The 13,168-nt window shown below is 39.1% G+C and overlaps 1 protein-coding gene across 2 annotated transcripts in view; it reads right to left on the bottom strand.

Annotated features, from left to right (window-relative positions):
- The window catches only part of grm3 (glutamate receptor, metabotropic 3), a 44,230-nt gene extending 31,726 nt beyond the window's left edge, over positions 1-12,504 (bottom strand). The window contains exons 1-3 of one of the 2 annotated variants that reach the window (XM_074677668.1): positions 12,351-12,504; positions 8,455-8,515; positions 3,201-3,260 (exon numbers count right to left, since the gene is read on the bottom strand). The gene's annotated coding sequence lies outside the window, so the exon portion shown is untranslated. Of the gene's footprint in view, positions 1-3,200; positions 3,261-8,454; positions 8,516-11,809; positions 11,946-12,350 lie in introns of those variants that run through there. The other variant, XM_074677669.1, reaches the window with a different exon arrangement.
- Positions 12,505-13,168: the final 664 nt, after the last annotated feature.

Here is a 13,168-nt window from a genome sequence, read left to right as displayed (position 1 = left end):
TCATGTCATAATGTTAGCATTACAGCTGGAACAATAGACCTCTTAACTCCCTGTGTGTTGTCATGTTTGCATTCCTGTTGTGGACTTTGCATTCATGTTGCTGTGTTTGTATTTGAGTTGTTGCTTTTGAAGACTGTCTGACACTTACAGGCCACCGTGCCTATCAGATCATATATTGTATCATATATTGCATTATATTGTATCATAGGGTATGCTATTGTATTGTGTTGCATTGTATAAAGGGGACTAATAGTAGTAGTAGTAGTAGTAGTAGTAGTAGTAGTAGTAGTAGTGCTAGTATATCTTTCATACAACTACCCAATTATCTCACTGCATTTATTTAAAAAGTTGTTTCTGAACACCCACTGACACATATTTGATGAATTCATTATACAAGTCATTTTTCAGGAAATTGATGTTTGTGAAAGATTTATTTTGATAAGATTTATTTACTCCACTACTCAGTTTTTGTCCTATGTGTGTTGTATTTGTGGCCATGGTATGTGTTTATGTAAAATAGTGGAGCATCTTTGAATATTCTGCAGTATTCCTCTGAAGCAGCTTTAGTTACTGGAAGTGAAGGCCTTAAACTAACTTTTATCATTATCAGAGGCCACTCTCAAACAAAAACAAAGAGGAACTTGGTAATGAGGACAGTTTGGAGGAGGACAACACTGCAACAAGGCTGCAGATGTGACAGTGTGTTTGTTGTGATTGTGTGTGCACTTGTGTCTTGCGTACACATGGATATGTGTGTTGTGGAATAAAAAATAATAAATATATATATTTATGAAGCTGAAACTCTTACAACAGTTTTACACAACTCCTTCCTTTAAAAGTATACTTTAATGTCATCGGCAGCTCTTAGAGCCAATTTCCCGGAAATGTGCCAAGTAATATCTCCAAGCATCTTTGTCCTGCTTTCGTGGTGTCCACTGAAATTGAATGTTTGCTTCATTATAACCTCTTGGATGGTATCCAAACACAGTTTCCTGTCTGAAAGGCAACTGTGCAAGCACAGCACACACTGTAAAACAAAAAAGGTTCTCTTTTCGTCCCTTTTTTCTTTAATAACAAAGATATTGCCAAACATCCCAGAGCTCGCACAAGAGATTGCACTTGATTTATCCATTCACTGCATCTATTTTCAGACTGCAGTATACTTGCAACATTTTATTAAACTGCCAGTAAATTACTTTCAGATGTCTTACATCTAGTTGATATGTTACCTTAAAGCCTTTTCAGGAAAGCACTGGTACATATTATCTCTTCTATTGGGGTATGAAAATCAGCATGATGACAAAAACTGTAGCAGAGTCTTCATGAATCTCACTAACAGAGAAGTGAAAACTTTACTAATTCACAGCTTCTTACATTGTACTCCAAAGCTTTGTGCCAGCGGTCAACTTACAACACAAAGCCCTGCGTCTGTGCCTGTTTGTGTGGGAAGTGTTTGTTTGATCTTAAATATTCTTTAGCAGTTTCATTTATCAATGAAAACCATTTCAGTCAGTGTAGTAAAATGTTTTAAACATACATGGTATGTAACAAGCTCAGAGAAGGGTACTGTTGGCAATTTTGGCAGACTACATGCTGAGAAGCAGATAATGCAGCCTGACATGACCTTCATAAAAAGGAGCCATTTATGTGTTATTTAAATGATGCAAACACAGCATGGTGTCCCAAAGGAAAGGTCAACAATTTTTGGGATATAAACTCATTGGCTATCTAACTGAATGTAAGATGAGCAGATTGGTATGACTTCCTAATCTGTGCCTTGCGGAAAGCTGTTGCTGACAGTTGGTCAGCTTAGTTTAGCATGACATGGGAGACACTTGTTTTGGCACTTGTAAAGGTGACAAAAGCCACATATTTGCACATTTTAAAATAATCTTTGATATAAAATGCACAAATTAAAACTTTGTTAATATTAAAAAAACGAAAAGAGTTGACCAACAATATGGGGTTTCACATGGAGTTGTATTTTTGGCTGTGTCCAGGGATGGGTACCAAATTAGGTACTTTTATAGGTACTGACCAAATTACGTCTGTAGTACTAAGTACCAATTTGTGTAATATCAAACAGGACCATGTTTTGGTTCCTGAACACATCCTTGTGACTTTTTCCAAACGGGACATAAAAACAGCCTAGCAGGTTTATATATATTAAGAAATATATATGTTACATTGTTGAAATTTTCAAATTCTATTATTAAACAAATTAATGTTTATTACCACACAAAACACGCGTAAGTATGGAAAATTGGTCCTGTTGAGTACCAATCATAGACTGTAAAAAAAATAAAAAAATAAAACATGGACGAAGCATCCGCGACGTCACCCGTCTGTTCTTGAAATCGTGAAATGAAGCCAATCCGCGGATGCAGCCACATTCGCTATGACCCCAGCTGTGAGTTTTTCTTCAAGCAGCTACAGGAGCGGTCACGTGACCTGAGCTGTGTCTCTGATTGGAAAGTCAAACGATCCTAATAATCTCTAAACCGCAGAGATAGAAAAAAATTCACTCACTGTACAGTGTGTGCCGATAGTGAAATCAGCGCCATAGACCCAAGCCTTTTTGAACCAGGCTGTAAATATACTTTTTAATGCCGTAAAAGTCAATTTTTATGGCTGGGTGTGTAAGCGACTTCCGGTAATTCTGCAGCCAGCCTCAAGCGGATTCTTGACGAACAGCGACTTTTAGCACAGGCTTCATTTTTGCTGACGGGATGTTGCCCCTTTGGTACCAATACCGACTGCCAAGTACTGGGCATCTGTACTGTATCGTTACAAACGTGAAAGGTACCCATCCCTAATTCCCTCGTGGATGCAATCAATATCTTGAGATTTTTTGACCCACAAAGTTGCGAGTGTGGACATAAATATGTTTGACTAACAAGTGTAACATAAACACTAGGAAGACCAGAAATACACTGCAGTCTGTAAAACAGTAAGACACAAGAACAACTTGAAAGGCTACACTGGTGTAACATTTGGCCAGCTGTTTCCTTCTTTCTTCACAGAGCAAGGTGGTTGATGGCTGCGGACATACATTAATGTGATAAATAAGTAAGTGGTTTTTGAAGATAACACAATAATGTCAATTCCCAAAATGTTAACCATTTTTAAAAGTTATGTTCTTTTTTTCCTGGTAAACATAATGTAGTATAAATGAGCTTTGGAAGCATGAAATGTCTTACCTGAATAAAGAAGGGTAAGAGCAGATAGCAGCTGGTACATGGCAACATCGCTGTAGACACCTATCAAAGAGAGACAGGGAAACACATGAGGTGAGTAAACAACCTTACCAGGAGGAGGAGGAGAAGGTGGAGAGAATCAGATAAAGGTGGAGGCTGACTACTGATCCGGCTTCCTTGGAGCTATGATGCCGAGCAACATCTGACAGACAACCCCATTTCACCTCTGACCCTGTTCAAATCTGAAGCCAGCGAGTCAGCGGCATACGCACCACCACACTCCTCTTTTTTTCTTTTTGAGTTTCATCCCCTGTTCCTCCACTACATCACCCCTAGATCCTCTCCTCCTCTCCCATTTATTTCCACCAGTCTTACAGCCTCCACAGCCCTCACTTTCCCTCTAACAGGCAGGGCTGCTGTGGATGACACGTATCCAGCTGAGAGCAGCCATGCAGGGTCGATGGACCGCAGAACACTGGGGGGAGAGATAGCCCCACAACCCAGTTTCCTATCCATCTGTTTTCTTTTTTTTTCAGTGTGTGTGTGTGTGTGTTCTTGAGATTGTTTATCCATCTATAGTCCACCTAACAGAGCCCACAGCAACACCAGTGACTCAAATCTCATTGTATGGGAAGATACTGTGAGTGCATGTGTAGGAGTTTCCCTTTTTTCATCAGGGAGGGAGATCAGAGTTTGGGTATCAGAAGCTTTGCTTCCACAGAACAATAGATCCCTTATCAGACTTGAACACTATCTTTTCAGCTAATTCAGTAATTGCTTTTGTGTTTCCTGGCCCTCTTTATATTCCTGTTTGCACTGCTTTTCATTTTACCTGGGTGATTTCTTTGGATTTCGTTGTTTCATGTCTGCATTATGACTAGTCCTCTACAACATGTGGGCACTGCCTTTATTTTGACCCTCACATAACTTTCACTTGTGTGTGTGAGGGCAAGATGTTCCTTCTGACAGTTAAATGAAAGCATTGGGGTGTGACCATTAACTATGCATGAAGTTCATTTAAGACAGGAATGACTGATGATCCATAAATGGGACGGAGATATCAGAAAACCCATCTACCAAAAAAAGCTAACGAGACACAATGAACATCCTTTGTTTCTTTCAGGGGAGCACACTGGTTCAAAACACATGAACACATGTTTGAGGAAGGTTTCATTTTCACCTAGATTAAACTGCTATTGCCACAAAGGAGCAATCAGATTGATGATCAGGAATTGTAATCTTAGATGGCTATCAGTGCTGTGTTTACACCAGATAGAAACCATCTTTCCTGTATTGATCAGTAAGTCCATTCTGTGACCTTACTGGGTTCAAAGGTCAAAGGCGGTATCATGTTAGACACGTAGAAATTGACTTTCATGACCTTAAAGATTTAATGGCACAACCACTGATCTGTGTTAAATGAAAAAAAATGAAGGCACACCTTTGTGGTGAACAGTTCACATACTGCATTAGATAGAAAAGTACATTTATGCCCAAAATTGGATTAACCCATACAAGAAGTGGTTCACTTCAGGTACTAAACTCTGTGCTCTCATGTGCAGTGGGTACTCCAAAGGGATTCTCCACTAAAAGAGCTTTTAACCTTTGAGCACCACACAAAGACTGTTGTCTAAGTGCTCAGTGGACCATTTGACTCAGTTCATTTTACTACAGTGTGTCCTCCTGAAAGGATCTGAACACGATGACCTAAAATTAACCACTACAACAGATGGATGAATGAATAAACGATTTGGATTTAATTTTAATTTTATTATTCATTGATCAAAAACACCAGGCAAAAAAATTCAAAGAGGACTTCTCTAGAATATGTGAATTTTTATGTTTTCATCATCATGAATTGAATATTGACTTTTATCTGCAGAAAAAGCCGTTTCAGAACATAACCCTCAGCTCCAGGTAATTGTGTTATAAAATAACGGTTAGTCGCAGCCCTTAGATGTATCTGTTACATCTTCCCATTGAGTTACAGTCAGTTTCCCCTGTCTTCATAGTTTCCCTGAGTTTTTGTGGTTCATATTTCATCCAATGTGGCATGATTAAAAATGTCTGTTCAGCCTTAAACAGAGCAGGGATGTGAAATGTGTGAAAGCATTCGTCAGATCGGCATTTCATCACTGTGGAGGGCGGCGGGGCCTGTCAGTAGGAGAATTACCCTTCTGTTGATGACATCAATCAAGTTAACCGTCATGTAATGACCCAGGGACTCATCATGGAGCATCAGTCAACCTCCTCATGGTGTGGATGCAACTGCAGCCTACTAAATTCATGTTCACACCCCGCCAGTCTGTCGTCACTGTGGTCGATACATGAAATATACAAAGGGCTTCAACAAACCAGCAGACCCTCAGAGACAAAAAAAGATTGGTTTGTACAGAGGGGATACAATAAACAACGTTGATGTTTTTTCTTGATCCAGGTAAATGCGGCAATGAGATGAAAACAGTTACTGTAGCCTTTCCTCTCTGAGTTATAAGAATTCAAGTTCTGCACTTTGTGGTTGGCTCTCTCACAAAAATTGTATTGTTGTTAAAAATGGAGCTTGGTAATTCATCAGATTATATGTTTATATTTATGAGTAAATATATTCATGTTTGTATTTTCAGTTTCAATTTTAACCCGATTTTTCTGATCTGATACATTGCGCCTCTTGTATGAGAATGCATGGGCAAAGTATGCGATACTTTTGGTGCCATCTGCAGGGGTTTATAACTTTTGTGTAAGAACTAGAGCTTCTTCAAACATGGTCTGACTGCCTTTTTAGTGGAGCACACTTACCTTTGATAAACACCTCATGCAACCTTGTACTATCCTATAAAGCTTAAGTGACACTGAAAATGTCAGCAGTTCTGACATGCATGCTTTGGCAAAAATTCCTTGTGTTTTTGACTTTGGATAACTTTTGAAAAGTTAGACAGACTGACCTTTAGCTACATCAGATCCATGCAAGTAATTTGTGAGAATGGAAGCTGCTTATGTGGTCATTTGTATTGTATTTTTTACTAAAAAAAACCAAGATGATCGATATGATACAGTAACAGGTTTGCATTAAGAAAGGGAAAGTCCTGACTGTTTTTTTTAATGAAGAATCCTGTAGGAACTGTAGTTAATTGATTATCTCACACTGGCATTCACAGCTGATGTGTAGTTCATGAGTGTGTGGCAGATGCCCACACAGCAGTGAGCGAGGCAAAGCTGTGTGGTTGGTGTGAGAGGGTTCAGCTTCTGCATTAGAAGTGAATTCCCAGAGTAGCTACTACACCTGATGCAACAGTGGAGAAACACTGACACTGCTTTTGTGCCTTTAACATAAGCAAGTAATGATGTGAAGTCACTGTGTGACAGAAAGCCTTGCATCGTCATTATTTGGTTGATAAGAACCAAAGTGCTATTTTAGAAAAATGAAGTGCACGTTTTGTTTTTCTTTTTGATTAAGCTAATGTGGAAAGCTGTTGTAACTTTTTTTTAAGTGAAAGGCTTTATTTACTCTGGAAACACTGAGTCAAGTTATCCCTTGAGCCATGTCAGTGTTTGAACTCAAAAACAAACATTAAGTTATTGGTGACACTTATCAAGTCCCAAAGAACAATCAACAAAGTAAGTCAGCATGTGACACTGTTGAGCTACACATTGCTGAGATGATGATGATGATGTCGATGATCTCAGTGTTTGAGATGTAGTGATATAGCAAGAAGCAGTAGTTAAAACTTGTATAAACTTTGGGCTGTAATTGGACCCTGTAACTCCACAATAGGCACCAATAAACAAGACATGTAGCCATCGGGTACCTCCTGTTATACAGTAGTTGGAACATTTCTATTTTTTATATTTTTTAACTTTACTTCTCCAAACATCCTGGACAGCAAAATGTTGAGAAGGCAAAATTATCTGTTAAAGGAACTTTCACCTGATAACCCAGTCACTTTGAACAGTGGTCATCTGAGTAACAGCAGATGAATTATATATATGAATTATATGAATTATTATATTAAGATTAAGTTAGTGATGCTGTTGAATGAATTGTGCTCTGTAACTCTCATGATAACACTTTTATTAACAGTGGCCACTTCATGACCAGTAAGCCACCTTTCACTCTCTCTGTCTCCTCACACACACACACACACACACACACACACACACACACACACACACACACACACACACACACACACACACACACACACACACACACACACACACACACACACACACACACACACACACACACACACACACACACACAAAGGCAGCTTCCTCCTCGAGCTCATCATTTATTAAAGAGTCTGATCTTTCTCTGAGACACACCATCACAGCTGTACATCCCACTGCCCTTTCCTTGCTTCTTCCCCTGAGTGTATGCATGTGTGTGTCATATGTGCTGTTTGTATGTGGAAATGTTTGTACATTTACTGAGGGATGGATGTCAGGGGACAGACATAGCAGTGCTGACACTTTGTCCATCTGTGTATGAGTGTGTTGCTCATTATATGCTGACCCTGTTGTCGCTAATGGGTGGTGAACTGTGGGAAGCTGCAGTGATTTCTTTCCTGTTTCCTCACTAAAGCACAGCAGTGTGAGAGCCACACAGAGTGGTAATTAAAAAAAAAACTCCCATACCAAGAACTTCACCATGCACCTAAGACATAATGTAAGTCCTATTACATGGCATGAGGTTGGGTGTAAATCATTAGTTATGTTGTAGGATCAATGAAAACATTGCTTCACTCTTTTAGCAGCATCATGGTTTCACTGACTTACACACCTCTGCAGCCCTTGTTAAGGGGAGATACTCTGCAGGATATTTACAGCAGACAACAAATACCTGTTGCATTAACCCATTACATAGGAATGTCAGAATCTGCAGAATACAGCACTAGGTTTCATAGTTATTTTTTACAACAATGCCTTAGTGCACAAACTAAAACCCTGGACTTGCAGGTAATGACAACATAATGTTTCGGTTGAAACATATCACCATACAAAACTCTGCTGGAGTTGAAAACTAGCTTTTCTAAAATTGATTAAAGCTATTTTTTTAAAACATAGATATGCATGTAGAAAATGTCAAACACCTTTTTCCTACTCTATTATATTCTGATAGCACAAAGCTCCCATTGTAAAAGTACACAACTCCACGTATCATTTTCCAAAAACTATGAAAGGATATATATATATATATATATATATATATATATATATATATATATATATATATATATACTGAGTTTTTATTACATACCTGTATTATTAGTGTATTAGACTCCTCTTGGCTCCTCTGATGGATTCCATGTTTCTATTTCCTGAAACAAGAAACAAAGAGACTAATTGGAAAAAGAAGATTGATCTTTCACTTTTCTCAAAAAAAAAAAAAAAAAAAAAAAATCAAAGTCAAAAACTTTTAAAGTTGGATTTTAATGAAGAGTTAAATCTGTGAAATATTTCTGACATGAATTCAGCACCATGGACAGCGACTTTAAGGAGCACCTGTTGAATGTATTCATGGCGGTGCTCCTTGATAAACCACAACCTTACATATGATAATGTATGTGAACCAGGGCAGAGAAACAAAGCTAACAGTTCTTTATTTGGGTCTAAAGCAGACTTTCATCTTTTCTACTTTTTAAACAAGTAAACGTGTTTTACTAAGTGTCTGTAAATATTTGCACTTTCTTCAGAACATTTACAACACTGAGCAGATCTTTAATACATCATTTAACAAAAATATCAATTATTTAGTTAAAAATACATTTCTCTCCATTAATTATGACCTGCTTGTTTTCTAACTCTTACAATATTTATGCACCCACCTGCATATTTACACATATGTCTGCATAGCATTGGGTGGAACTCCTTGGTATAGTGTTGAAATTGTTTGACTTTAGGGACCCCCGTGGTATGATACCACATAGATGTTGGGGCTCTCCCACAGACTGTATAATAAAGGGATATTGTCTCAGTGATGTCACCCACTGGTTTATGAAGCAGAGTTCTGAAGCCTATGGACAGTGTTCAGCATATAGAAAATGCTGACTCTACCCTATAACAACAGGCAAAGCAGTAGAGTTTAGTTGGGCTTCGTTTCATATCTCAACAACAGAGTTGCTGCTTGTTTTCTCTATGTAGAGTAACTGTAAGGTAAGTGCTAGTTAATCATGTTATTGAATACATTTCTGAAAAGTACAACAGGAAATACACTGAGTAAAAATGTTCCATAAATACATAATTTATAATGCAGTAAGAACAAATTATTAGAAAATAAAAATCCAGAACAAAACCTTACGTACAAGGGATTATTTAGGATTAAGACTTGTTTTACTTTTTCATCATTTAACGCCTGAGGCAGCAGGCCACACAGTTTAACAAGCAATCTGGGGATAGTTTGCTGTCAATGAACTATCACATTGTTTAATCTTGATCATATTTAATCCCTCCATGTCATCTGATCAGGTTTTCTGTCAGAGTTGTGGCACAACAATAACCGAAACATTCCTCGAGTTCAGGTCAACATAATGCTCTTTGAAGCACAGCATCACAAAAGTGCTAAATTAGGAGAGAATGTGTTGCTTTTCTTATTCCACAAAACAACAGTGAAGTGCTCCCAAAATTCTCTGAAATATCAAAAAGAAAAAATCCTTTATGGACACTTGCTCTGTGTTGTTGCAATAAATTTCAAAAGTGTCAAAACCTCAGAAAACAGTGTTGCAGCATGGACCACACATTCGGTGTCTCTCATATGCTAAGTAATTCTGTTCCAGACACCTCTGGTGACACCATTCGTATAGCTGCTTTGCTCATATTACAAAGACAGTTATTCTACAGGATTACTCTAGACACATTTTTCGTCTCTTAACCCTTCCTGTCAGTAATCTAAGTTGGTGGCATTGCCGTGTGATGTTGCAGGATGAGCCTCTACATATAAAGTTCTTTGATATATCAAAATGTTATTGAACAGATAAAATCCATCAACAGCAAAACCAACATGAAAAACACCAGCCCATGATAGCCTGCAGTGAGCACTGCCTGTTCTTCAAAAATCTCTGTCACAGCACAGCCTAACACCTACACATTACCAACAAAACTAGAGGAGCTCGCTGGTGCAGGTGCTTCCTTTATCCATGCACTGAGCTGAGATGAGCCTCTATGCTGCATACAATCCTGTGAGTGTTTTTGTGTAGAGGCTACAAGGCCATTTGAACACAACACATACACACATCAGAAACTGAAAAAACACACAGATGTAGACTCATGCTAGCACATTTAAAGCACACAGATGCAGAAACTCAAGGCCAAATCAATCTGTGGATGGACAATCGTCCCCTGAGCCTCACCAATAGATGCACATTTCTCTAAAATACAAACAGAAATGCATGTGTGTGCATGAGTCTTTCAGGTTTAAGGCCACGAAATGTATACTGCACACACACACACACACACACACACACACACACACACACACACACACACACACATACACACACACACACACACACACACACACACACACAATGCACAGAGCGCACACACTCAGCAATATACAAAGTGTAAATATCTGATTACACAAGTGTTAATGAACACATGAGAGATGCTGCGAAGTACACCATCAAAAACCTCAAAAACACAGATATGTTGCATTTTTACATCAAGGCAAATTAATGTTATCAAATTAAATCAATAAATATTCAATACGTACTGGTAATAAATAAGGTGTATCTTTAATGCAGGTGCATGTGTGCTGCAAACACAGAAATGCCACACAATGATCCCAAACCTTTGAAACAATACACAGCAAAAAGTGGAAATTTGTCATTTAGCCAGTATTTTATTTCCTACCAGCACACAAAAACTGCATTACTACATAATAACTTTCTAGGATTACTATTGTTATCTATGGAACCGAGCCACTCATCCTTCTAAGCATTAAGAGGCGATGCCCAGTCCTCCTCTGACAAAATTCTTCCCTCGCCTTTTCTCTCAAAAAGCACATAAAGAACAAGAGTCAATTTGAAATTCCCATTATTCCAACAATGAAACAGCTTTTTTTGTGTGTTGGTGATACATTTCCAAAATCACTGTGAAAGTAGACGAGTGTTTCTATAAATTTGTTGAAATTTCATTTTATGATGAAATGTGAATATATATTTCACTCTCATGGATTATAAATATGACCTTGTTATTTTTTTATTTACAAAATCCACTTTTTCATTGGCTGGTTAGAATAAGTGTGTGAGTGTATTTTTTATTATCATTCTTATGTGATCGTCTAAATTCACTTCACATGTACACTGGAAGAAAATGTACTGATACTCATTTTTTGAACTAGAGAAAATTAATTAACACAGTGCAAGAAAAGTCCTCACTGTTCACTGATAAAAAGCCACACCTGCCAAAAGTTTTCATATTAAAGGATGCCACTGAGTTTGAGAGTGAAACATGTGGCTCATTTGCATCAAAATGTTTAGCCATTAACTAATTCAACCGGCTACCATTCTTTAGAGCTCGACACTAAGAGAGTAGATATCAAAGCGCAGCTGCATCACTAACTGTCTGTGTACGTAACATCTGATGCTCGGTAACACATTCTGCTCAGGCTGTACCTTTCTCACAGGTCCACGCGCCTCTCCCTGGCGCAAGGTGTGGAGTGTACGAAAAGTCACCTCACTGATAAGTAGTGAGCCATAATCAGATCCACCTGTATGCCTGTTTGCAGAGGCGCACTATCCGCCCATCTTTTTTTCCAGGGCGCTTTAAAACCGCAGGACTTGCCTTGGTGCGGTCTGCCTGAACCTAAATAACTTCTGCACGCAGCGTAAAATACGCAACTGCAGATACTCTTTGTTTCACCTTCTGTATCTTCAACAGAGACCTGCTGCAGAGATAAGCAACCATCTTTATCACAGCCCGCGATCAGTAGGTGGATCTGGTTTAAAGAAACACAGGAGTCACGTGTATGCAGAAAACTCGGTGTTAAAATCCTGCGCAAAGTTCAAAGCAAATTGTTCCCCACTGTAGGATGCCTGACGCGCGCTCGAACGGTCCCGGACTGACAATTTTTCTTCTGCACTCTGTCGCCTAACCCGAAATCTTACACTGCAACACAATGTCCTGAGAGAAAGGACTGTGCTGTGTGTGACCTACCTTGACTTGGATCATTCAGATGTTGCGCACGAATCTTCATCTGCTGGAAGTTTGACTTAGTCTACTCCGGATCCCTCGGAGGAGTCGCACTGAGAGAGAGGATGGGCGCCACAGCTCTGCGCGCCAGCTCCGTGGATGTGCGTGTGGGTGTGTGCGTGTGTGAGCGCGCGCGTGAGAGAGTGACTGAGAGAGAGAGAGAGAGAGAGGGAGAGGTGGAGGGAAACAACAGACGTGGAGAGCTGTAGCCCCTTGCCAAAGGATGCTTCAGTCTCCTAGCAACAACAATCGATCTGGCAAGGAGACATTTTTATTGGATAAAAAGAAAACTTAGCCATTCACCCCCTTTAGAACATGTTCACCACTCCGAGTAACAACTCCAGTCTTTGAAAGGTGAAGAAAAAAAGGAGCGAGACAGAAGAAAGAGGCAGAGACAGAAGGAGGGAGATGATCCCAGATGAAGGTGTTGAAGTTGCAGAATGACGTAGAGAGCACATGTATCCAGCTGTCCGTGTAAAATGATTCAGAACAGACATGGGGAAAAAAGACAGAATTCCTGCAGCTCCATCAATGTTTTAACACAGTATTTCACTCTGTGATGTCAGCAGCAGAGAAAAACCGAGCAGCAATAAAAATGCTGTCCATGCTTCAACTTGTTCAGGCAATTTAAAAAATACTTGCGCATGCTTCAGTAAAGCACATCCAAACCTAAATGTGCTTAAAGCTGTGACTACAAGCATACCTCCAAAGCCCTAATCATGCATCCCACAAACGGGTTGTGTGGCATATGGAAACCAGACACACACACACACACACACACA

Source organism: Halichoeres trimaculatus, unplaced genomic scaffold (genome assembly GCF_033239565.1).
Source record: "Halichoeres trimaculatus isolate MK-OKI-2021-1 unplaced genomic scaffold, fHalTri1.1 fHalTri1_scaffold_10, whole genome shotgun sequence".
Classification (NCBI taxonomy): domain Eukaryota; kingdom Metazoa; phylum Chordata; class Actinopteri; order Labriformes; family Labridae; genus Halichoeres; species Halichoeres trimaculatus.
The sequence above is the reverse complement of the archived record's forward strand: the minus strand, read 5'-3'. Positions and strand labels throughout refer to the sequence as shown.